A 5,231-nucleotide genomic window follows, 5' to 3' on the forward strand; every position below is an offset into this window, starting at 1 on the left:
GCACAAAAAGAAGGTCCAAGCAAGGTTGAATAAAATAGGTTCAATTAAAATAAAATATAATTTGCATTTGCAGCAGTCCTTGTCCCACAGAAAGTGCTCACAGTAGCCACAAATGCTTCATTGGTGTTATGTTGGAAACAGAACATTCTATCATTTGGGTTCACTTTAAGGGCTTGAGTGAACAATGCAGTAAAAGTGAAAATATATCAGAATGTACATTCACATATAAAATCAGTATTGGCAAATACAAAGAGTCTGAAAAAAGAAAGATGATAAAGGATCACAATTACATAGCTTTAAAAATGAAAATAGAAACAAATACATGTCAAATAATTAATTTAAGTAATTTAATTAATAAAGTTAAAATTATTAACAGAATTTTTAACAATGAACTCTTATTTGGTAGTACACTAGGGACATGAAAAATGTGATTGGATATTAAGCATAATATTGACTGCATTTCAAGAAACAGGTCTAATACACAATTATGTAGCATTTGGAACTAATTTAAAATAGTAAATGCAAACCTTCCATATACTTAAAAAAAGACAAGGCTGGATGGTGGTGGTTTATGCTTTAATCCCAGCACTTGGGAAGCAGAGGCAGGAAAATCTCAGAGTCTGAGGCCAGCCTAGTCTATAGAGAGAGATCCAGAGAATGCCTGTCTTAAAAAATAACATTACCATGCAGTTTTTATCACAATTGCTCCGTAGTACAGCTTTAGGTCAGGCATGGTGATTCCATGGTGATTCTACCAGAGGTTCTTTTATCCTTGAGAAGAGTTTTTGCTATCCTAGGTTTTTTGTTATTCCAGATGAATTTGCAGATTGCCCTTTCTAATTTGTTGAAGAATTGAGTTGGAATTTTGATGGGGATTGCATTGAATGTGTAGATTGCTTTTGGCAAGATAGCCATTTTTACTATATCAATCCTGCCAATCCATGAGCATGGGAGATCTTTCCATATTCTGAGATCATCTTTAATTTCTTTCTTCAGAGATTTGAAGTTCATTTTTTTAAATTAATATTTTTATTACATATTTTCCTCAATTACATTTCCAATAATATCCCAAAAGCCCCCATACCCTTCCCCCCACTTCTCTACCCACTCATTCCCATGTTTTTTGGCCCTGGCATTCCCCTGTACTGGGGATCTTTCACTTCTTTAGTTAGAGTCATGCCAAGGTATTTTATATTATTTGTGACTATTGAAAAGGGTGTCGTTTCCCTAACTTCTCTCTCAGCCTGTTTATCCTTTGTGTAGAGAAAGGCCATTTACTTGTTTGAGTTAATTTTATATCCAGCTAATTCATTGAAGCTGTTTATCAGGTTCAGGAGTTCTCTGGTGGAATTTTTAGGGTCATGTATATATAATATCATATCATCTGCAAAAGAAGATATTTTAACTTCTTCCTTTCCAATTTGTATCCCCTTTATCTCCTTATGTTGTCGAATTGCTCTGGCTAGGACTTCAAGTACAATATTGAATAGGTAGGGAGGAAGTGGGCAGCCTTGTCTAGTCCCTGATTTTAGTGGGATTGATTCCAGCTTCTCACCATTTACTTTGATGTTGGCTATTGGTTTGCTGTAGATTGCTTTTATCATGTTTAGGTATGGGCCTTGAATTCCTGATCTTTCCAAGACTTTTATCATGAATGGGTATTGGATTTTGTCAAATGCTTTCAGTGCATCTAACAAGATGATCACTTGGTTTTTGTCTTTGAGTTTGTTTATATAATGGATTATATTGATGGATTTCCATATATTAAACCATCTCTGCATCGCTGGGATGAAACCTACTTGGTCAGGATGGATGATTGTTTTGATGTGTTCTTGGATTCTGTTAGAGAATATTATTGAGTACTTTTCAACGATATTCATAAGGGAAATTGGTCTGAAGTTCTCTATCTGTGTTGGGTCTTTCTGTGGTTTAGGTATTAGAGTTAATTGTGGCTTCATAGAATGAATTGGGTAGGGTACCTTCTGCTTCTATTTTGTGGAATAGTTTGTGAAGAACTGGAATTAGATCTTCTTTGAAGGTCTGATAGAACTCTGCACTAAACCCATCTGGTCCTTGGCTTTTTTTGGTTGGGAGACTATGAATGACTGCTTCTATTTCTTTAGGGGATATAGGATTGTTTAGATCATTAACTGGATCCTGTTTTAACTTTGGTACCTGGTATCTGTCTAGAAATTTGTCCATTTCATCCAGGTTTTCCAGTCTTTTGTAGAAGGATCTGATGGTGTTTTGGATTTCTTCAGGATCTGTTGTTTTGTTTCCCTTTTAATTTTTGATTTTGTTAATTAGGATGCTGTCCCTGTGCCCTCTAGTGAGTCTGGCTAAGGGTTTATCAATCTTGTTGATTTTCTCAAAGAACCAGCTCCTCCTTTGGTTGATTCTTTGAATAGTTCTTCTTGTTTCCACTTGGTTGATTTTGCCCCTGAGTTTGATTATTTCCTGCTGTCTACTCCTCTTGCATGAATTTGTTTCCTTTTGTTCTAGAATTTTAGGTGTGTTGTCAAACTGCTAGTGTGTGCTTTCCCTTGTTTCTTTTTGGAGGCACTCAGAGCTGTGAGTTTTCCTCTTAGAAATGCTTTATTGTGTCCCATAAGTTTGGGTAAGTTGTGGCTTCATTTTCATTAAACTCTAAAAAGGCTTTAATTTCTTTCTTTATTCTTTCCTTGACCAAGGTATCATTGAGAAGAGTGTTGTTTAGTTTCCATGTGAATGTTGCCTTTCTATTATGTATGTTGTTATTGAAGATCAGCCTTAGTCAAGGGTGATCTGATAGGATGCATGGGACAATTTCAATATTTTTGTATCTGTTGAGGCCTGTTTTGTGACCAATTATATGGTCAGTTTTGAAGAAGGTATCATGAGGTTCTGAGAAGAAGGTATATCCTTTTGTTTTAGGATAAGATGTTTTGTAGATATTTGATAAATCCATTTGTTTCATAACTTCTGTAGTTTCAGTGTGTCCCTGTTTAGTTTCTGTTTCCACAATCTGTCCATTGATGAGAGTGGTGTGTTGAAGTCTCCCCCTATTATTGTGTGAGGTGCAATTTGTGGTTTGAGCTTCACTAACGTCTCTTCAATGAATGTGGCTGCCCTTTCATTTGGAGCATAGATATTCAGAATTGAGAGTTCCTCTTGGAAGATTTTATTTACCTTCATGAGTATGAAGTGCCCCTCCTTGTCTTTTGTGATAACTTTGGGTTGGAAGTCAATTTTATTCGATATATAATATGGAACATTTCACGAATTTGAGTGTCATCCGTACGCAGGTTCCATGCTAATCTTTTCTATATTGTTCCAATTTTAGTATATTGCTGCCGAAATGAGCACGATGGATATTTTCTTACTTACTTACTCAGCTTCTTGCTAGAGATTCTTTATTACCCTTTGCAAAAGCTGACTTTCATTTTCCAGTATTTTCATCAAGATCTATGTATTAGAATAGTTCCTAAATTGCTATCTGAACCCAAACTCTTTTCCATTTATTTGTAAAAGAATTATGTCAGAATCTGTTGTTCATTTTAATTTTTTTGAAGATTATTGGACAAACATTGATTTAGTTTTCTAGTGTTAAGTATTCTTATTTTATTTGTTGGAAGATTTAAATGTTTTCTATATCCCCTTGTTTAAATTATAGTATAGTATAGTATAGTATAGTATAGTATAGTATAGTATAGTATTGTATTTTATTGTGGTGCTGGAGTTTAGACCCAGGGCCTTGCATATTCTAGATATGTGCTATAAAACTGATCTCTAACTCCAGCCTTGTTCAATTCTTCATCTTCCTCAATTTGGTTATATTTAGATTTCTTCTGTCTATCTTTTATATCTATTATATCATTGCATTTTGATTCATTAAAACTCCTTATTTTCAGTCCCCTATTGATGTTTTCTTATTATCACTTTTCTTTTGTGAAATTGCAATTTGTTTTCATTATTATTATTATTTTTAAATTAATTTATTTTTCACTCCATAGTCCATTCCCTGCCCCCCCTATCTACCCTTCAACTGCTCCACATTCCATACCTCCTCCCCACCCCATATCTTCATGTGGATTCCCTCCCCCACCCCACCTGACCTCTAAACTTTCTAAGGCCTCCAGTCTCTTGAGGGTTAGGTGTATCATCTCTGAATGAGCACAGACCTGGCAGTCCTCTGATATACATATGTTAGGGGGCCTCATATCAGCTGGTATATGCTGTCTGTTTGGTGGTCCAGTGTTTGAGAGATCTCGGGGGTCCAGAGTAATTGAAACTGCTGGTCCTCCTACAGGTTCGCCTCTCTTCTCAGCTTCTTTCGGCCTTCCTAATTCAACAACAGGGGCCAGCTGCTTCTGTCCATTGGTTGGGTGCAAATATCTGCAATTGACTCTTTCAGCTACTTGCAGGTCTTTTGGAGGGAAGTCATCATCAGTCCTTTTTTGTGACTGCTCCATAACTTCAGTAACAGAGTCTGGTCTTGGAACCTCCCCATGAACTGGATCACACTTTGGGCCTTCTTTTCCTCAGGCTCCTCTCCATTTCTATCCCTGAAGTTCTTTCAGACAGGAACAATTATGGGTCAGAGGTGGGACTGTCGAATGTCAACCCCATCCCTCACTTGATGTCCTGTTTTTCTGTTGGAGGTGGGCTCTATAAGTTCCCTCTCCCTACTGTCAGGCATTACATCTAAGGTCCCTCCCTTTGATTTCTGAGAGTCTCTCACCTCCCAGGTCTCTGATGCATTCTGGAGGTTTCTCCAACGGTTGTCTGATTCCACTCTTTCTGCCGACCCTCAGGACTTCAGTCCTTTTCCCTCACCCAATACCAGATCAGGTTCCTCTCCCTCCACCACCACTCCCCATCTCCTTCCCCTCCCAGGTTCCTCCCTCCTTCCCCACTTGTGATTGCTTTCTTCTCTCTCCCAAGTGGGACTGAGGCATCCTCACTTGGGCACTCCAGCTTGCTGAACTTTTTGGGTTCTGTGGACTGTATCTTGGGTATTCTGTACTTTTTTGGGCTAATATGCACTTATTAGTTAGTAAATACCATGCATAACCTTTTGAGTCTGAGTTATCTCACTAAATGATATTTTCTAGATCTATCCATTTGCCTGCAAAAGCCAGTATGTCCTTATTCTTAATAGCTGAGTAGTATTCCATTGTGTAAATGAACCACATTTTCTGTGTCCATTCGTCTGTCACAGGGCAACTAGGTTGTTCCCATTCTGGATATCA

The 5,231-nt window shown here is 37.4% G+C and overlaps 1 non-coding gene across 1 annotated transcript; it reads right to left on the minus strand.

Moving 5' to 3' along the window:
• Positions 1–3,239: 3,239 nt before the first annotated feature.
• Gm26437 lies at positions 3,240–3,344 on the minus strand. The gene has a single exon (XR_003953137.1). It is a non-coding gene; the product is annotated as a U6 spliceosomal RNA (small nuclear RNA).
• Positions 3,345–5,231: the final 1,887 nt, after the last annotated feature.

This window comes from Mus musculus, chromosome X (genome assembly GCF_000001635.26).
Source record: "Mus musculus strain C57BL/6J chromosome X, GRCm38.p6 C57BL/6J".
Classification (NCBI taxonomy): domain Eukaryota; kingdom Metazoa; phylum Chordata; class Mammalia; order Rodentia; family Muridae; genus Mus; species Mus musculus.